The sequence below is a fragment of the Leptonychotes weddellii genome, chromosome 4, assembly GCF_054177405.1.
Source record: "Leptonychotes weddellii isolate Sample4059 chromosome 4, ASM5417740v2, whole genome shotgun sequence".
In the NCBI taxonomy this organism is placed as follows: Eukaryota; Metazoa; Chordata; class Mammalia; order Carnivora; family Phocidae; genus Leptonychotes; species Leptonychotes weddellii.
The window spans coordinates 95,869,487-95,891,152 of NC_138372.1; the positions used below are offsets into that span (position 1 = coordinate 95,869,487).

A 21,666-nucleotide genomic window follows, 5' to 3' on the forward strand; every position below is an offset into this window, starting at 1 on the left:
TCTGAGTAATTTTGAAATCAGACACTCTTCTTTTTCACTCATAATGGAGGAAAAGGAGAAAAGGGTTAAAGCATGATTCTTTTTCATTTTATTTCTAAGATTTTATTTTTAAGTCATCTCTACACCCAACGTGGGGCTCAAACTCACAACCCCGAGATCAAGAGTTGCACGCTCCACTCACGCTCCAGCCAGGCATGCCTTTCGCGTTTTTTGTTTTTTTTTGGAGATGTAAGCCATGTATAACACTATATTAGTTTTAGAGGTACAACATGAAGCGATAATTGGTATATATTATGAAATGATCACCATAATGAGTCTAGTTAACCTCCATCACCACACAGTTACAACACCAGTCGAGTTCTGAATGTGAAACTAATTTTGCTTTCCTGGGATAAAACCACATGAGGTATTTTGGTCTGTGCTTTTCTTATAATATCTTTTCCTGGTTGTAATATTAAGGGTAAGAATGGCCTCATGGAATGAGTTGGGAAGTTTTCCTTTCTCTTAAATTTTCTGGAAGAGTTTGTGTAGAATTGGCTTTTTTTAATCCTTAAATGTTTGATAGAATTCACTAGTGAAGCCAACTGGACATGGGGTTTACTTTGTGGGAAGGCTTTTAACTACACACTGAATTTCTCTAATAGATGCAGGGCTGTTCTGTTTATTTCTTCTTAAGAGTTTGTACTTACAGTCTATATTTAGAGTTTAACTTATCATTTTCTGCTTTCAAGTGACATTATACCACTGCATGTACACTGTAAGAACCTTGCGGTAATGTACTACTGATGAAGTTTTAGAATGTAAGTGAGGTCCGGAGCCAACGACCAAGAAAGAGTTTTTAAGATGCCGCTGGTGCAAAAAGGTGGTTTTATTAAAGCACGGGGACAGGACCCATGGGCAGAAAGAGCTGCTGCCCTGCGGTCTTGAGGAGAGGCTGATTATATACTCAGGAGTTGGGGAGGTGAGGACAAAGGGGTCTCCAGAAGGACTATCATATGCTAAAGACTCTCAGGATACTGGAGGCCTGGTTATTGTCAAGCCAAGGTTGTTTTTCCCTCTAATGAGGAACTAATATGAAGACAGTTGGGAGTTTTCTGGAGAAATGTTACATTCCTCCTATCACACGTCCTTGTCAACGGGCTTCAGGTTCAAAAGAAATTCAATTTTATTTACATTTCCTTCTGCCTCAGCCTCCCTCAATTTCATGTAGGGGAGGGTGAAGTTAGGGCTTCAGGAAACTGAGTTATGGGTCTCTGGAAGTTAGGTTATTGATAAGAAAGCTTCTTCCTTGTAAATCACTAGGACACTTGTAAACTGAGGGAGACTCCTGTCCTGCAAGACTGTGATCTCTATCAGTTAACCATTTGTTTTTCCTTTAGGGCAGGCCGGAGTGCCCTGAGGAATGTTACATATATCCCAAAGTTGGCGGGGGTGAGGGGGGTGGGTGTTGTTGGGTGCCAGCTTCCGCTTTGTCCTCAGCTTGCCTTCTGCTCCCTCATCACTACCATTTCTTCCCTCGTGGCCTTTATGGACGCTCTTTCTTCCCTCTCTCTTTTTAAAAAGATTTTATGTATTTATTTGAGAGAGAGACACAGAGAGCATGAACCGGGAGAGGGGCAGAAGGAGAGGGAGAGGAACAAGCAGACTCTCTGCTGAGCCCAGAGCCCTATGTGGAGCTTGATCCCGGGACCTCAAGATCATTACCTGAGTGAAAGCAGATGCTTAAACTTTTTACTCTTGGATGCTTTGAGGATTTTCTCTTTATCACTGCTTTGTTTTTTAGCAAATTATGATTTGCCTTGATATGGTTTTTTCATATTTCTTGTGTTTGGGGTTCATTGGGATTCTTGGCTCTGTGGATTTATAATTTTCATCAAGTTTGGAAAATTGTCAGCCATTATTTCTTCAACTGTATTTTCAGTTCTCCCTTCTCTTCCCTTCTTTTAGGGACTCCAAATACTTGTATATTAGGCCACTTAACATTGTCTTGCAGCTCACTAATGCTTTCTTTCCAAATCTCATTTAAAATACTGGTATTTTTGGGGCACCTGGGTGGCTCAGTTTGTTAAGCGACTGCCTTCGGCTCAAGTCATGATCCCAGGATCCTGGGATCGAGCCCCGCATCAGGCTCCCTGCTTGGCGGGAAGCCTGCTTCTCCCTCTCCCACTCCTCCTGCTTGTGTTCTCTCTCTGTCTCTCTCTCTCTCCCCCCCCCGCCCCCGGTCAATTAAATAAATAAATAAATAAAATCTTAAAAAAAAAATTAAAAAAAGAAAAAGAAAATACTTATCTTTTCTCTCTTTCATTTTGGATAGTTTTTATTGCTATGCCTTCAAGTTCACTAATCTTTTTCCTTCTGAAATATTTAAACTGCTGTTAAATTCCATCAGTGTATTTTTCATGTAAGATGTTGTAACTTGATTTGGGTCTTTTTTATAACTGCCTTTTCTCTACTTAACCTTTTGAACTTACAGAATACAGAGATAATAACTGTTTTATGTCATTTTATGCCACTTCTAACATCTGTGTCAGTTCTGGGTTGGTTTTGGTTGGTTGATTTTTCTCCTCAATATGGGTTAGATTTTCCTGAGTGTGTATGCCTGGTAATCTTTGATTAGAAGAGGAAGAACTGAATGTCAGATACTGTGAATTTTACCCTGTTGGGTACCTCGTAGTTTTGTATTCCTGTAAACCTTTTTTTCCCTGTTTTTTTTTGTTTGTTTGTTTGTTTGTTTTGTTTTCCTATAAATATTCTTGAACTTAGCTCTGGGATGCAGTTAATTTATTTGGAAACAATGTGATCCTTTGATCCTTTTGAGTCTTGCTTTTAAGATTCCTTAGGAAGGACTAGAGTAGCATGTAGTCTAGGGCAGGATTTCTCAAACTCAGCACTGACTTTGGGCCACATGGTGCTTTGTTGTCAGGAGGCTGTCCTGTGCACACAGGATGCTTACTAACATTCCTGGCCTCCCCACTAGATGCTGGTAGCACCTCACTGCTAGTCCTGATAGTCAAAAATGTGTCTACACATTACCAAATGTTCCCTGGAGGAGGGGAGCAAATTTACTCCAGGTTGAGAACCATTGGTCTAGGGCTAATTATTTCCAACTACTGAAGAAAGACTCTATCCAATGTCCTGTGAACCATGAGGTTTTCCGGTTTAGCTGTCGGGAACAGGCTCTTTTCTGGCCCTATGTGAGTGCTGGGCACTGTTTCCCCTGATTCTTTCAACAGTTTTTCCCCAGTCAATGGCGTAGTTTCCTCAGACACAGACACCAGTCAATACTCTGAATATCCTCCCTACATCTCAGAGTATTTTCTCTGTGTAGGTCTCTCCTCTCTGGCACTCTGTCCCACAAACATGGCCACCCTGGGCTCCCATACTCTCACCTGGGTTTCTCTTCCCTATGCCACACCCTGAAAACCCTCTCGAGTTCATTGTAGGGCTCTCTCCTACAATCCCAGGTTCTCAGAAATCACTGTCCTCTATTGTCTGATGTCCAGTGTCTTTTTTTTTTTTTTTTAAGATTCTATTTATTTGACAGAGAGACACAGCAAGAGAGGGAACACAAGCAGGGGGAGTGGGAGAGGGTGAAGCAGGCTTCCCGCTGAGCAGTGAGCCCGATATGGGGCTCAATCCCAGGACCCTGGGATCATGACCTGAGCCGAAGGCAGACACCCAACGACTGAGCCACCCAGGTGCCCCTGATGTCCAGCGTCTTGAAAATTGTTGTTTCATATATTTTTTGTATGTGTGGTTTTTGTTTTTTTGTTTTTTTTTAGGTGGAGGGAGAGTGTTCTTTAAGGTGAGAGGGTAAATCTAGTCCTTGTTACTGCATCTTGGCCTCAAGCAGATCCTTTAATTAATTAATTAATTAATTAATTATTTTTAAGAAACTAGGCTTTTTTTTTTAAAGATTTTATTTATTTATGTGACAGAGAGAGAGAGCACAAGCAGGGGGAGCAGCAGGCAGAGGGAGAAGCAGGCTCCCCACCAAGCAGGGAGCCCGATGTGGGGCTTGATTCTAGAACCCCAGAATTACGACTGGAGCTGAAGGCAGACACCCAACTGACTGAGCCACCTAGATGCCTCTATTTATTTATTTTTTAAAGCGTTTATTTATTTATTTGACAGAGAGAGAAAGTGCACAAGCAGGCGGAGTGGCAGGCAGAGGGAGAGGGAGAAGCAGGCTCTCTGCTGAGCAGGGAGCCCATTGCAGGGCTCCATCCCCGGACCCCAGGATCATGACCCGAACCAAAGGCAGATGCTTACCTGACTGAGCCATCCAGGCTTCCCACCCCCTGTATTTATTTTGTGAGAGAGAGAGAGAGAGAGAGGGCAGGGTGAGTGGCAGAGGGAGAGGGAGAGAGAATCTCAAGCAGACCCCACACTAAGTGCAGAGCCTGATTCGAGGCTCAACCCCATGACCCTGAGATCATGACCTGAACCGAAATCAAGAGTCCGAGGCTTAACCAACTGAGCCATCCAGGCGCCCCTGATATTTAAATTTTTCCCCATAAATTTCAATACTTGTAAGGTTTATAATATTTTGTGTATTGTATAATGAATATATACTTCAGATATATTTTCTCTTTTTAGAAAAAGATTTATGTGGCGTCTGGGTGGCTCAGTCCTTAAGCATCTGCCTCGAGCTAAAGTCACAATCCCAGGGTCCTGGGATCAAGCCCCTCATCGGGCTCCCTGCTCTGCAGGAAGCCTGCTTCTCCCTCTCCCACTCCCCCTGCTTGTGTTTCCTCTCTTGCTGTGTCTCTCTCTGTCAAATAAATAAATAAAATCTTTAAACAAAATAAATAAAAAGATACTTATTTGAGAGAGAGAGAGTGCGCGAGAGCAGGGGGAGGAGCAGAGGGAGAGGGAGAGAGGCAGACTCCCCTCTGCCAACGAGCCAGATGCAGGCCTTGATCTCACCACCCTGAGATCATGACCTGAGCAGAAATCAAGAGTTAGACGGTTAACTGACTGAGCCACCTAGGCTCCCCTTTCAGATATATTTTCATCAGAATCTTATGGGTTGCAGATTTAGCTTATTCAAGTTTTGGAAAATGTTTGCCATATGAACTAATTGGCAAAATCAATCCAAATTGGACTTTCCATTAGAAAGTGTCATTTTTCAGTTCAAATAATGGTGTTAATATGTATCCCTCTGATAAATTATTTCACTTCTGAATTTTAAGGTAAATTCTGAATCTCGCATTTGTACGTTACCTGGGTGACAATAAGATGCTGGCATTTAATGTTTCTTGCTGAATTTCTCTCAGATTTGCTGTCATTAAGACTTCCTTAGGAAGGATGCATTTATTTTTATTTTTATATTTTTAAAATTTTAATTCCAGTGTTGTTAATGTACAGTGTTATATTGGTTTTAGGAGTACAGGGGTGCCTGGCTGGCTCAGTTGGTAGAACATGCGACTCATGATTTCGGGATTATGAGTTTGAGCCCCACGTTGGGTGTAGAGATTACTTAAGAATAAAATCTTTAGGGGTGCCTGGGTGGCTCAGTCATTTGAGCATCTGACTTTTGATTTCCACTCAGGTCATGATCTCAGGGTCGTGGGATTGAGTCCCACAGTGGGCTCTGTGTTCAGCGGGGAGTCTGCTTAAGATTCTCTCTCTCCCTCTCCCCTTGCCTCTGTTTGTGTTCTCTCTCAAATAAATAAATAAAATAAACAAACAAATAAATAAAATCTTAAAAAAACCCAAAGGTGTACAATATAGTAATTCAACAATTCTATATATTACTCAGTGCTCATTATGATCAGTATTCTGCCTTGTGTTCTCTTCCAGGAATTTTATGGTTTCTAGTCTCACATTTAAGTCCTTGATCCATGTTGAGTTTATTTTTGTGTATGGTGTAAGAAATGGTCCAGTTTCATTCTTTTACATGTAGCTGTCCAGTTTTCACAATATCATTTATTGAAGAGACTATCTTTTTTCCATTGGATATTCTTTCCTCCTTTGTCGAAGATTAATAGACCATATAATTATGCATTTATTTCTGTAATTTCTCTTCTATTCTATTGATCTGTGTGTCTATTTTTGTGCCAGTACCATACTGTTGTGATTACTGCAGCTTTGTAATATAACTTAAGTCTGGAATTGTGATGTCTCCAGATTTGTTTTTCTTTTTTAAGATTGCTTTGGCTATTCTGGTTCTTTTTTGGTTCCATACAAATTTTAGGATTGTTTGTTCTAGTTCTGTGAAAAATGCTGTTGGTATTTTGCATTAAATCTGTAGATTGCTTTGGGTAGTATAGACATTTTAACAATATTTGTTCTTCCAATCCACGGCATGGAAGCATGGAATGTCTTTCCATTTCTTTTTTTTTAAAAGATTTTTATTTATTTATTTTAGAGAGAGAGGGTGTGAGCAGGGGGAGGGACAGAGAGAGAGCGGGAGAGAGAGAGAATCTCAAGCAGACTTCGAGCTGAGCACAGAGCCCAATGCAGGGCCAATCTCATGACGCTGAGATGGTGACCTGAGCCAAAATCAAGAGTCAGATGCTTAACCGACAGAGCCACCCAGGTGCCCTGTCTTTCTATTTCTTTGTGTTGTCTTCAATTTCTTTCCTCGGTGTTTTATAGTTTTCAGAATACTGGTCTTTCACCTCTTTGGTTAAGTTTATTCCTAGGTATTTTATTATTTTTGGTGCAGTTGTAAATTGAATTATTTTCTTAACTCTCTTTCTTCTGCTTCATTATTAGTGTATAGAAACGCAACAGATTTCTCGGGGCGCCTGGGTGGCTCAGCCGTTAAGCGTCTGCCTTCGGCTCAGGTCATGATCCCAGGTCCTGGGATCGAGCTCCGCATCGGGCTCCCTGCTCCACGGGAAGCCTGCCTCTCCCTCTCCCACTCCCCCTGCTTGTGTTCCCTCTCTCACTGTGTCTCTCTGTCAAATAAATAAATAAAATCTTAAAAAAAAAAAAAAAAAAGAAATGCAACAGATTTCTGTACCTTGATATTGTATCCTGTGACTTTACTGAATTCACTTACCAGTTCTAGTAGTTGTTTGGTGGAGTCTTTAGAGTTTTCTATCTATAGTATCATGTCATCTGCAAATAGTGAAGTTTTACTTCTTCCTTATCAATTTGGATGCCTTTTATTTCTTTGTGTTGTCTGATTGCTGAGGCTAGGACTTCCAGTACTGTGTTAAGTAACAGTGGTGAGAGTGGACATCCTTGACTTGTTCCTGACCTCAGGTGAAAAGCTTTCAGTTTTTCCACACTGAGTATGATGTTCACTGTGGGTTATTTATTATTAAGTCTAGATGGAACATCTTTATTCCATCTAGACTTAAATTTAGTTTTAATTATGTTGAGGTATGTTCCATCTAGACTTCTTTGTTGAGGATTTATCATGAATGGATGTTGTACTTTGTCCAGTGCTTTTTCTGCATCTATTGAAATGATCATATGGTTTTTATCCTTTCTCCTGTTGATGTGATGTATCACATTGACTGATTTGCAAATACTGAACCACCCTTGCATCCAGGGAATAAATCCCACTTGATTGTGGTGAGAGATTTTTAAAAATTTATTGTTGGATTTGATTTGCTGGTAGTTTCTTGAGGATTTTTGCATCTATGTTCATCAGAGATATTGGCCTGTAGGAGTGTTTTTATCTAGTTTTGGTATCAGGATAATGTTGGCCTCAGAATGAATTTGGAAGTTTTCCTTCCTCTTCTATTTTTTGGAATAGTTTGAGAAAAATAGGTATTAACTCTTCTCTAAATGTTTGGTAGAATTCACCTGTGAAGCCATCTGGTTCTGGACTTTTGTTTGTTGGGAGGTTTTTTGTTGCTTTGTTTTGTTTTGTTTGTCTGTCTTGAGAGGGGGGAGTGGGGAGGGACAGAAGGAGAGGGAGAGAGGGAATCTTAAGCAAGGAGCCAGATGTGGGGCTTGATTTCACAACTCTGAGATCATGACCTGAGCTGAAATCAAGAGTCAGACACTTAACCGACTGAGCCACCCAGGTATATGGGTATATGGTGTCATATTTTATATCCTTTTATTTTGTGAATCCCTTGACTGATTTTTAAAAAAGATTTTATTTATTTATTTGACAAGAGAGAGAACAAGCAGGGGGAAGGGCAGAGGGAGAAGCAGATTCCCCGATGAACAGGGAACCTGATGCGGAACTCCATCCCAGGACCCTGGGATCATGACTTGAGCTGAAGGCAGATGCTTAACTGACTGAGCCACCCAGGCGGCCCTCCCTTGACTGATTTTTATAGATTGTACAAAATATCTGCTTTTGTGCTTCCTATTTTTCGTACTCTCACTTATGATCTTCCTTTCCACTCAAAGAGTCCCCTTTAATATTTCTTGCAGGTCTGGTTTAGTGGCCATGAATTCTTTCAGTTTTTATTTTTATTTGTCTGAGCAACTCTTTCTCTCTCCTTCTATTCCAGATGATAGTCTTGCTGGATGAGTATTCTTGGCTGCAGATTTTTCCCATTCAGCACTTTGACTATATCATGCCAAGGAATTGTTATCCCCAGGGTAGTGCACTAAAGTGAGATTCTGGATGGCAAAGGGTGCGGGTCGTGGGGAGCAGGTGGTGAGGAAAGGGGAGGTTAGAAAGAGGACTATTTCAGGCAGATGCAATTCGTGTGCATCATTACTATGTTGATGTAGTATCTAGAGGTATTGGATGGTTCTTATCATCCTTTTAACCAAGAGGCAAGAGGGAGAGTTCTGCCTTGAGTGGCCAGACAGAGGGCGTTGTCATTTTCTAACCGTCATCTCACTCTCCACATGGTTTCCCTTTCAGGGAATACCCCAGACTCTTTCCAGCCTCGGGCCTTCTTGTATGTTTTTCCTCTTCTGGCAGTGCTCTTAGCCCCAGCTCTTCACCTGGCTAACTCCAACCAATCCTCCGATGTCAGCAGAATTGTCACTTTCCTAGTGATCCTTCCCTGACAAGTGTGTCAGAGGCAATGCTAGGTGCTGCACATTCCATATTTTATTTAATCTGAATTAGGTCCTTGTTAAGTTCTCCCACAGTAGCTGGGACTTTTCCCTTAAAGCACTTAGCATAGTTTATAATTAAGTATATATTTGTGTGCCCTCTGCCTCCCTCAGGAGACTGTGAGCTTTCTCCAGCCCTGCATCTCTAGTGTCTGGCACAGTAACGGACAGATCATGGCACTCAGAAAATAGTTGTCGAATGAACCAATGAATGGGAAACATTTGGAAAGAGGCTGAGGACTCTTCTCTCTTAACCCCCTATCTCTAGATTATCTCATCAATTCCCATGGATGTAAACACTATCTATATGCTGATGCTCCCAACTTTTATCTCTAATTCAAAGCTCTCTTCACTTCATCATTAGGATAATTGTGTGAGATAACCATTATCATCCCTATTTTACAGAGGAAACATCTGGAGAAAATTATATGTCCTGGTGCTATCATCAAAGGTATGGTTTCTTGGATGTTAGGATGCATTCCTAAGAATGTTCTGCTATGTCATTCTTACTACAGAGTGCTGGGTCAGTCTTTTTCAACGTTGCTTTTGCTGACTTCAGAGTTAAAGTCTCCCATAAGATGGTTGATAGATCCAACCATGCTGTTAGATGAAGATTCTGATAGTGAGTGGGATCTGCTGAGCTGGATAAACACCATTCTTTACAGAATTATGTTTTAAGAAAGCTTATTTTTGCCTTGGTATGCCATGACTAATAAAAAGCACCATTTAAAAATACTTATAGAGTGCCTGGCTCAGTGGTTAAGTGTCTGCCTTCGGCTCAGGTCATGATCCCAGGGTCCTGGGATCGAGCCCCGCATCGGGATCCCTGCTCCGTGGGAAGCCTGCTTCTCGCTCTCCCATTCCCCCTGCTTGTGTTCCCTCTCTCACTGTGTCTCTGTCAAATAAATAAATAAAATCTAAAAAAAAAAAAAAAAACAACTTATAAATGGGGGCGCCTGGTGGTTCAGCGGGTTAAACATCCAACTCTTGATTTTGGGTCAGGTCATGATCTCAGGGTTGTGGGATTAAGCCCTGTGTCAGGCTCTGTGCTCAGTGTGAACTCTGCTTGTCTCTCTCCCTCTGCTCCTCCCTGCACTCATGCTTTCTCTCTCTCAAATAAATAAAATCTTTTAAAAAATAAATACTTATAAATGCTCAATACAGATTTTAAGGCACCGACACGTGACTAAAGAAACATATCTACTTCCATAGTTGTGGGATTACTGTGGGCCATACTTCCTTTGCTACTGTATGAAACCATTTAGGATTGGGCACTCGCCCAAATGGCTCACGAGTCTTGAAAAGGAAAGCTGCAATAGGTTAATAGTAAAACCGTCCCTGTGTAAGTCACTAAGTCCCTGAGCGGCTGAAGTCTGAGTTAAGTCTTGTGGGGCCAAGAGGAGTTGGCCCAGCAGGTGAAGCAGGAGAGGACATTGCAGGTGCAGGGTGTCCAGGAGCAATTCCCAATGACTCGCCAATGACTCCCCAATGCGGGGAGTCACTCGGCAAGTCCAGGGAGCCACCAGTGGTTTCTGTGGGGTTCGGCGTTGGTTGGGAAGGGGATGTAGGGAAAGGTGAGGGTGGAGGAGCAGGCGGGGTCTTCCAGATCCCGAGGGACTATTACCACCCATACTACTGTGTTGGTGTTTACTCTAGGCCGTGGGGAGCCACAGGAGTCCTATTAGAGCAGTGACATTATCTGGTCTGTATTTTAGAATGATCACCATGGAGGCTTTGTGGAAATTGCATTAGAATTAGGGATGTGCTTGAGAGTAGAGGTTCAAAGTGGGAAAAGAAGTGTGTTTGGGGGCAGAGGGAAGAAGGAATATCTATTGAGTTGGAGATGTCCAATGGGCAAAAGTCAGGAGTTTGAGAGAAAGACTTGAAAATATCTTTTGATTTATTCACACAGAGCACACGTGAGGCCTCCCCCAGAGCTGCTTGGGTGGAGAGAGGCTGGTGGCCAGACTGGAGAGGTGTGTGGCATGGGTGGGAGCAAGCAAACAGGGCACAGATGGGAATGGACTCACTGCCCCCCCAGAAGCCTCCCTGTGAGGAGAAGGGGTGGCAGCTGCTGCAGCAGAAGAAAGGACTGTTTGTTCTTAAAAATGAAGTTCATTTTTGTTGTTGTCCTTTCTTCTTTCATACAGAGAAAATATCAACTATACATGCTAAGAACATTGAAACAACACAAGTTATAAACTTGTCAACCTGCTTGGTGACCAGACTCCTGAGCGGGGGAGAGGGGGGATGGCACCTACCCTTCGGTGCTTTCTACACCCGGCCCCTTTCTATTTAAACCTGCTCTTTCACCCAAAACAACAATAATGCTAGCGGACACCCTCCTTCCCAGTGCTGCCCCCTCTCTTCTGCCACAGCCCAGCTCTAAAAAACCCCGCATTTCTCAACCCATTATATTCTGTCCCCGGGTACTACCGAATTGTCATTCACAACTGCCGGATTCAGTGGGGATTTGAAGGCTTCTTCTTACTTGGGTCTCTTCACAGCAATTAAACGTATTGATCTCTTTAAGCTTCCTTTTTCTCTGGTTCTCTTAACTCCACCTCATCCAAGTTTAATTCTTGGGTCTCTGGAAAGTTGCTTCTATGTAGAGTCATCAACTTTCTCATTACATCTTGGGACATCTATCCTCTGCTCTATTTCTTTTCACGGAGTGCAATCTCACAACCTTGGCTACTCTTTAAATACATTCTGGTAAAAAGCTTGGGTTCAAATCTGGTGAGTGACTATTTTTTTTCAGGCCCTGTGGAGTGAGGGCTCAATCCCACACAACTGCCCCACTTCAGATGCAACCTGCAAATGGGGCACTCCGGCTACCTTCACTTCTGCCAGCTGACTAAAAATTCAGATGTTCTCACACCCCTCTCCCCACTGAGTTCAATAATTCACAGAACTCAGGAAATCACATACTTACCATAACAATTTTATCGTAAAAGGTGTAACTTAGGGACAGCCAAATCCAAGGAAGGTGTGTGGGTGGAGGGGGTGATGCAGAGCTTCCATGCCTCTCTGAGCACGCCACCCACCCAGCACCTCAGGTTTACCAACCTGGAATTTCCCCCAAACCCTGTTTTTTTAAAATTGAGATTTCATTATGTAGGCATGATTGGTTAAATCACAGGCCACTGGTGTTTGAACTCAATTTCCAGCCCCTTTCTCTTCTCCAGAGGTCTAGAGGTGGGACTGAAAGTTCCAACCCTCCAGTCCCATGGTTGGCTCTGCAGTCCTGAAGATACCTAGGGGCTCTGTCTTGAGTCACTTCACTAGCTTACACTCAGGTATGGTTGAAAGGGCCTATTATGAATAACAAAAGACACTGTAGCACTCAGGAAATTCCCCTTTGTGTCTGGGGCATGAGAGACTCTCAGTTTTTTTTTCCATCTTCTGGGTTGTTCCTTCTCAGTCTCCTTTGAAGGTTAATCTTCCTTGACTAAGCCGTTAAATGTTGGAGGTCTTTAAGACAAGTTTGGTTCATTGATTCACTTGTTGAATTTATTTAATCAAATGTTTATTGAATATCTATGTATTAGGTTCTCTTCTAAGTGCAGGGGATATAGCAGTGAACAAAATATACAAAAAATTTTTAAGAGTCTTTATGGATGTTATGATTCATTCCTTTACCATACGGTTTTCATTAGAGAGTGCTGGCTTGGTCTTTCTCAACACATTGCTTTTGTTGACTTCAGAGTTAGAAAGTGATCAGAACTAAGGAAAAAAATAAAGCAGGAAAAGCAGAGAGGGAGTACTAGAATGGGGGTAATCAGGGAAAGGATCCCTGAAAACATGACATTTGAGCAAAGACTTGGTAAAAATAAGGGAGGTTTCAGGAAAAGGACAAGTGCAACTACCCTGAGGCAGGAATTTGCCTGGTTTTTCAGGGAATAACAAAGAGGCCACCGTGGCCACAAAAAAATGAGTGAAGGAGAATATTATATGGAAAGAGCTAATGGAAGCCAAATTACACAGAGCTTTGTAGGTCATCGTAAAGACTTTGGCTCTTACTCTGAGCAAAATGGGGCACCACTGGAGGCTTTTGTGTAGAGCAGGGGCATGATGTGCTAACTTAACAGCATTACCCTGGCCACTAGGTGGACAGTTGACAGGAGGGGGTCCTTTCTTCCCTCTGCCCCCAAACCAATTTCTTCCCTAGCCCATTTGGAAATCAGTTTCCATCATTCATGCCCAGAAACCTAGATGGCATTCTGAGTCCTCCTTCTATCTCATGCCTCACATCCAACCAGTTACCACTAGTCAAGGAGACCAGTTAGGAAGTTAATGCAGTAATCTAGATTAGAGAGGATGGTGGCTTGGACCAGGGAGGGAGTGATGGAGGTAGTGACTCTAGATCTATTTTGAAGGTAAAGGCAACACGATTTGCTGATGGATTGCAAGTGGAGTGTGAGAGAAATAAAGGAGTCAGGATGAGACCAAGGATTTTGGCCTGGGCATTGGAAGTATGGAACTGCCAGCAGCTGAGACAAGGCAGATAGTAAGAGGAATGGGTTTTAGGGGGAAGATCAGGAATTCAGCTTTGGATGCATTAGGTTTGAGATAGACAAACAGATCCATCAATAGAAAAGAGCATGAAGATACAGACCCACACATATATGGACACCTGATTTACAACCAATGTGTCATTGCAGCAGAGCAGGGAAAATACGTTCTTTTTAACAAACGGTGCTGGATCCATTGGATAGCTGATGGCAAGAGATGAGCCTTGACCCTCTTTCACGCCATGCACAAAAATCAGTTCCAGATGGGGGCGCCTGGGTGGCTCAGTAAGTTAAGCGTCTGTCTTCAGCTCAGGTTATGATCTCAGGGTCCTGGGATCAGGGCCTGAGTTGGGCTCCCTGCTTAGTGGGGAGTTTGCCCCTCCCTTTTCCCCTGCCCCTCCTCCTGACTCATGCTCGCATGCTCTCTCATATAAATATCTTTTATTTTTTTTAATTTTTAAAAATTAAAAAAAAAATCAATTCCAGATGGATTATAGACATAAACAGGAAAGGTAAAACAATAAAACTTGGAGAACATAGAGGAAGATGTTTAAGACCTTAAAGTAGAAACAGTATTTCTTAACAAGATACAAAAATCTCTAACCATAAATGAATATATTGACAAATTGGACTTAATTATAGTTAAGAACTTATATTAATCAAAAGATACCATAAGAGAGTAAAAAGGCAAGCCTCAGAGGAGAAGATACTTGTAAAAATGCATCTGACGAAGGGCTTTATGTAATTATTATTTTTTTTGAAAGATTTTATTTATTTATTTGACAGAGACAGACACAGCGAGAGAGGGAACACGAGCAGGGAGCCCGATGCGGGGCTTGATCCCAGGACTCTGGGATCATGACCTGAGCCGAAGGCAGACGCCTAACGACTGAACCACCCAGGCGCCCCTGTAATTACTATTTTTTAAAAGATTTTACTTATTTATTTTTGTGTGTGAGAGAGAGAGCATGAGCAGAAGGGAGGGGCAGAGGGAGAAGCGGACTCCCCGCTGAGTGGGGAGCCTGATCCCGGACCCGATCCAAAGGCAGTCACTTAAAGACTGAGCCATCCAGGCGCCCTGGCTTTATGTAATTAAAGAACACCTATACATCAATAAGGAAAAGTCTAACACACACACACACACACACACACGCACGCACGCGCTCGTGACTCAATCAAGTACATCAGAAAAGAGGATATCCAGTGGTCAATAAGCAAATGAAAGGGTACTCAGTTTTATTAGTCATTAGGGGAATGCAAGTTAACCAATATACACCTATCAGAATGGGTACTAAAAAACCCCTGACAATGCCAAATTTTTTATTTATACCAAGATTTGGAGGAGCAACTGGAATTCTCATTCTTTGCTAGTAAGAGTATAAATTGATAAAAACCACTTTGGAAAACTGTTGGATAGTATCTGCTGAGGCTGAACATATGCATTCTCTATGACCCAGTGGTTCCACTCCTAGGCTTACACCCAACAGAAGTGAGTGAAAGAAACAAGGAAAAGAATGTCCAGAGTAGCTTCTTTTATAATAGTACCAAAGTGGAAGCCGCTCCATACCCATCAGCAGTAGAACAGATAAGCTGTGGTAAACTCATACAACTTCTTTAATATATTGATAAAGACTGGATCGTGCCTCCCACAACAGCCTGGTGAACCTCATAAACAATATTGAGTGAAAAAAAAGCCAGGCACACAAGAGTAGGTTGAAGTTTCATTTGTACAACCTTCAAAACCAGGCAAAACTAATTTAAAATGATAGAAGTCAAAATTGTGTTATCTTTGGGGAAGGGTTTATTGATAAGGAAGGGGCACATGGGAACCTACAAAGATGCTGGTAATGTTCCAATTCTTGAGACAGACAGTGGTTACATGTATATGTCCATTTGTATAAACCCATTGAGCCGACGCTTTACGACTGAGCCTCCCAGGCGCCCCAATATTATTCTGTTCCTTAACTCTTTTTAAAAATTAGTGTTAGGGGCGCCTGGGTGGCTCAGTCGTTAAGCGTCTACCTTTGGCTCAGGTCATGATCCCAGGGTCCTGGGATCGAGCCCCACATTGGGCTCCCTGCTCAGCGGGGAGCCTGTTTCTCCCTCCCCCACTCCCCCTGTTTGTGTTCCCTCTCTTGCTGTGTCTCTCTCTGTCAAATAAATAAATAAAATCTTAAAAAAAATAAAAAATAAAAATTAGTGTTATAAAAACTGTGATGATTCAACCTAAGTCCTCTTTTGTTGCTCACTTTTATATGAAAGTAGTTTTCTTGAACTTTTAGAATGAGGTAAGAAAGTGTTTCCAACTTCACAGAGCTCCCTCTGCTGTTTGGTGTAATGTTAAAAACATGGAGCCTGCTTTCTGAGATTTCTGGACTCTGTTCTCCTCCCTGATCAGGACCTTTGCCTCCTCTCTGTGCTGGAAGGACACCCTGGGAGATGGGTACTGATGGTTCATAGGGGCCAGACTGCTCAGCCTCCTTGGTCTTTACTGAGGGCTCCTTGCACTCACCTAGTACTGAGAGAGCAGAATCTCTCCCAGTTTCAGCTGGGCCTTCTGGGTCTGTTGCTGTTTTGAAGTTTTCCTGTTCTTGGGTCCATTAGACACTGCCTCCATTTCTTCCTTCTTCTTCCCATACTGATGCTGATACTGTGTGGGTTTTGTGACTGTAGATTTATCTCTACTTGCTTTTATTTTGGGGTTCATGGGGATATTCTGCCATCTACTTTTACGTTAGAGGGTCCAAGGGCAGGCCACCCCAAAACGGGTCACTTTGGCATGAAGATTATTTTAAGTTAAAAAGCAATCAAACCCCAGCAGATTCAGGAAAAGCTCTCCACCTCCCCCACATCTACCTGAGAAGAACTGAGATAGAGAACCTGCTCCAGAAAAGAGCTATCACCATGGATAACTACATTTACCATGAACTAGGTCTGGTAGGCAGGGAGGAACCTAGCAAGGCCTGTTTGGTCAAAGTCCTCTGTGTCCCATTGTTTCTGAGTGGCCCAGCACATGTGTGTTTACCAAACATGTACTCTTTTTCAGCTTCCTGTGAATTGCATTCCTTCCCTTTGAAGTCCCAGGACCTACTCCCTGCTCCTTAGCTCAGGACTACTATATACCACATTCTGCCTGACTGTCTTTGGAATTTCCATGTCTGTGTGGATTCCCCATAGATATGAACTTAAATTTGATTTTCTCCTGTTAACCTGTCTCATGTCAATTTGATCCTTAGTCCAGCCAGAGGGACCTGGAAAGGGCCAGAAGTTCCTCCCCACACGGTGAATGTCCATGAGGTTTTGGTTTTGCTATCCACTTGCTTGTCTGATTTTTTTTTTTTTTTTTAAAGTGGAGCCCAATGCGAGGCTTGAACTCACGACCCTGAGATCAAGACTTGAGCTGAGATCAAAAGCTGACGATTCACTGACTGCACCCCCCAGGCGCCCCTGTCTGTCTGGTTTCAGGTGAGGATTCAGAGATTGAAAAACTGCTGCTACCACCCCTGCTGAATCCCCTGCTCTGCAGATGTGTGCACTTTGCTGTATAGATAGTTTATTTTTATTTTATTTATTTATTTTTAAAGATTTTATTTATTTATTTGAGAGAGAGAGAACACGCTTGAGCGAGAGAGCACAAGTAGGGGGGCGGCAGAGGGAGAGGGAGAAGCCGGCTCCCGGATGAGCAAGGAGCCCAATGCGGAGTTGGATCCCAGGACCCTGGGATCATGACCTGAGCCGAAGGCAGACGCTTAACGACTAAGCCACCCAGGCTCCCTGTTGTATAGATATTTTAGATAGACTTTATATTTTAGAGCAATCTTAGCTTCACAGAGAAGTTAAACAGGAAGTACAGAGAGTTCTCCTGTACCCTTTCTCCCCCAGTTTCCCCTATTATTAACAGCTTGTCTTTGTTACAGGCGAGGAACCAGTAGTGATGCCGTAACTAAAGTCCATCATTTATATTAGGGTTTGCTCTTTATGTTGTATTTGGTTTTTGACAAATGTATAATGTCATAAATGTTATATTTCCATAAGAGGTAAAAAGAACCACCCTCTGCTTAGAAATAGCTTACCTGTTTCTGGTACTGAGACCTTGAGGCATGAATGTATACAGGGGTTCTCACCGAGGGAATTCTATATAATGCAACGAGTAACACGCTCAATGACACAAAGACAGCAAGAAGCCTCATATAGCTCTACCGTGTAATGTCCCTCAACATAAGCTGGTGGTACTGAAGTCCAAGGAAAGCACTTCAAGGGGAGTGGAGAGACTCCGCAGGGGAGGCAATAGGTCTATAGCTTTCTGACCATCTGGCCTATTTCAGAGAAAAATGTACTGTAACTTATATATACTTCAGCTAATCCTACATAAAAATTTTGGTAGATACTGAGAAGTGACACCAACATTATAGATCTGTTTGCTTATGAGACATTCTTTGTCAAATGTATGCCTTTTTTCGTCTTTCTTTCGCTCGAGAAGCTGTAAATGTGGCTTTTTAGGCTGATATTCTGTAAGGGGATAGGTGGGCTTTAAGCACAGTTAATAATCCACTGACCATCTTCCCAGCTCATAGAGAAATACATTAGGACTTCTTGTAGTTTTTTATTACCCCTCTTTGTGTCTTTGTGTGGAACTGTTTGCAGCTATACGTTCCATAAAGTTTGTGGTTTTAGTACTTCCAAGTAGGCTATAGTAACTCTGCCTTCCATTTATCTATTACATTTTTTTCCCTTTCATTTCTTTTGAAATTACCTTATGGTACACTGAGAACACACAGACGGAACATCACAGAATTTGTTAACAATTTTGTTCAGTATGTTCTCACCAAAACTGCACATTAACCCGAAACAGCCAAGATAGTGTGTATTAGTTTCCTATTGCTTCTGAAAAATTGCCACAGACTTGGTGGCTTAAAACAACGCAAAGATAGTTGGGGAGGTCAGAAGCTCAACCTGGGTCTCATGGGCTAAAATCTGAGGTGTCAGCAGGGCTGGAGGACTTAGGGGCGGGTCGGGTTCTTTGCCTTTCAGCCTCTAGAGGGCGCCCTCACTCCTTGGTGCTGGGCCCCCAGCCGGCAAGGGTGTAACTCCAGCCCCTGCTACTATCCCAGATCTCCTTTGATTCTTCTGCCTCCCTCTTCACATTTAAGGGCCCTTGTGAGTACAGTGGGCCATCCAGGCAATCCAGCATAATCTCATTTCAAGTTCCTTAATGTAATTACATCCGGCAAAACATGAGGCAACATTCATAGATTCTGGGCACTACACTGTGGACGTCTTTGGGGGCCTTCTGTTCTGCCTACAACAGGTGTTTTTAGGCAGTTATCTGTATCTTCCATTGACTTTTGGCCTAAATCTTCCGAATTTGTAGTCAGGAGGTAAAATTTTTGGCTATTTATGAACATCCTTTGAATAATTAGAAAGATTGTATACGTCTTTATTTCCCCGTACACTTGTGGCTAATTTTCCTCAATAAGCTAATAAGTTGTGTCCATCACAATACCTAATAGTTTGTCCCTTTAAGGACCACTGTCTTATTAAGGGTTTAGGAAAACGTCAAAGCTGAGCCTTACACAGTGATACATTGTTTTTAACCTTTTTGGTTTCCAAAAGAACATGGCTGTTACTTACATTTCCTTGGTTTCTGGTATCATAAGAGATACAGAACTCTTAATATATTTTCCTCTTTGGAATGAGGTGGTGAGAGCCACCACTTGTTGAGGAGCTCTCAGGTACTGGATACTGAATGAGGCACTTTATACCCATAATACCGCATTTAATTCTCACAGCAACCCTGTGGTGTCTGTCTTGATATGTCCATTTTAAAGGTGAGAAGACAGCTCCAGGAGATCAGTTAACTTTCCCAGGTTCACGAAATTAGTAAGTTATAGAGCAGGAATTCAAACCCATTGTTCCTGACAAATTACATGCATTTTAACTAAATCATAGCCAGTCTTCTATAAATATTGGTGAAATCTCTCATTTCATTAATATGAGCAATGCCAGAGCATAATTTTTTTTTTTAAGATTTATTTTTTTTATTTTGAGAGTGAGAGCGAGCAGGGGTGGGGGATGTCACAGAGGCAGAAGGAGAGAGAGAATCCCAAGCTGACTACCCCCTGAGCAGGACCCTGAGATCATGACCTGAGCCAAAATCAAGAGTCGGATGCTTATCCAATTGAGCCACACAGGTGCCCCCAGAGCATAATCTTGATGTCATTCCCAGAAACATACACTGTTGAAACCTGTATTTGCTCTATCTTGTTGGACCCGGGTTTATATATACAGGTTAATTATAATCTGTTAAGTCATATTTTAAAAAAGGGAGAGCAAGTTGCCTTGAGGACCTGCAGGGGGGCATCAGAGGCCCGTTGACCCTGGTACTTTGTTGTCTTTAGCACAATTCAAAACGAAGCTATGGGGCACTGTGACTAGGGGGGTATCAGCTGTTGGGGGGATGTGGGGTGGGAATAAAACAAAGTGAAGCTTACAGATGGAAAAAGGATGTGTCTCACTCTTCTCCCTGCTGTTTTCCTACCCCATTGCTCTCCTTTCCTTTAAAAATTGTTTTGTTTTGGGCGCCTGGGTGGCTCAGTTGGTTAAGCGACTGCCTTCAGCTCAGGTCATGATCCTGGAGTCCCTGGATCGAGTCCCGCATTGGGCTCCCTGCTCAGCGGGGAGTCTGCTTCTCCCTCTGACCCTCTTCCCTCTCATGCTCTCTCTCATTCTCTCTCTCAAATAAATAAATAAAATCTTTAAAAAAATAAAAATAAAAATTGTTTTGTTTTGGGGCGCCTGGGTGGCTCAGTCGTTAAGCGTCTGCCTTCGGCTCAGGTTATGATCCTAGGATCCTGGGATCGGGCTCCCTGCTTGGTGGGAAGCCTGCTTCTCCCTCTCCCACTCCCCCTGCTTGTGTTCCCTCTCTCGCTGTGTCTCTCTCTGTCAAATAAAATCTTTAAAATAAATAAATAAATAACAAAAATTTTGTTTTTGCATTGTCTTTTAACTTTTTTTCCCTGATCCTGTCCACCGTAATTACATTTTGCCTCTTACCTTAACTTCCTTATTCTTTGATTTTCTCTCTTCCTTACTCTTTTAAAATTACCTGTCTTAATTTTTTTTATTTTTTTAATTTTTTTCTCTTAATTTAATTTTTAAATTTTTTTTATTTTTTAAAGAATTTTTTTATTTATTTGAGGAAATAGAGTGCAAGAGAGAGCACGTGCGGGGAGGGGCGTGGTGGGGGGAGGGGGTGGTGGGGGGAGGGGGGTGGTGGGAGCGGCAGAGGGAGAGGGAGAAGCAGAATCCCCCACTGAGCAGGGAGCCCCACGTGGGCCTTAATCCCTGGACCGTGGGATCATGACCTGAGCCGAAGGCAGATGCTTAACCAATCTGCCTAACCGACTGAGCCACCCAGGCGCCCCACTTCTCTTAGGTTTAAAAACCTCAATGTCTTAAAATATACTCATTTAAAATTGCCTCTATATATGTAAAGATAATACACCAGCAGCACTGGTATTATAAAATAAGTAATTACTACCAAGAAAAGAGAGGGCCTGTAGGTGCTCAGTGACTTTTTAGGGGGAGGGAGCACTTAATTAAAATTAAATGGAATTGAAAGTGATAGCAATACTTATACCTTAGTTTGGAAAAAAGGAAAGTTTCACAGAGATGCTTTGAATTGAGGTAAGATTATGATTTCTTTTACTGTTTTGGAGAAACCTTTTCAGTGATCTAACTTCAAATAATTGTTTCCTGAAATCTAACAGAATTTATGAGCTCAGGGAACCTCACACACACACCTAAAAGGTAGTAAGCATTAAATTCTGTTTAGACTCCTGGATTCATAAACTGTTAAAGCTGAATGAGACCTCAGAGAGCATCTAGTCTCTTCTCTTTTCTGGGATGACTGAGATTCTCCTTGAGACCAAGGACAATGTTCTGTTCTTTGACCCCATAAACCTCAGTCTACATTCTGGTTGGTAGCAGGTGTCCTGTAAATATTTGTTATCTGAATGAGAACACTGGAGGCCCAGAAAGATTACAGATTCTTTTTTTTTTTTTATTCTTATGTTAATCCCCATACATTACATCATTAGTTTTAGATGTAGTGTTCCATGATTCATTGTTTGTGCATAACACCCAGTGCTCCATGCAGAATGTG

General features: G+C 42.3%; 1 long non-coding RNA gene across 4 annotated transcripts in view; it reads left to right on the plus strand.

The window, feature by feature from the left end:
* LOC115944874 (uncharacterized) overlaps positions 1-21,666 on the plus strand; it is a 75,664-nt gene that overhangs the window by 5,684 nt on the left and 48,314 nt on the right. For all 4 annotated transcript variants that reach the window (XR_014144150.1, XR_014144152.1, XR_014144151.1 and 1 more), the window contains exon 2: positions 16,853-16,967. This is a non-coding gene — a long non-coding RNA (uncharacterized LOC115944874). The remainder of the gene's footprint in view (positions 1-16,852; positions 16,968-21,666) is intronic.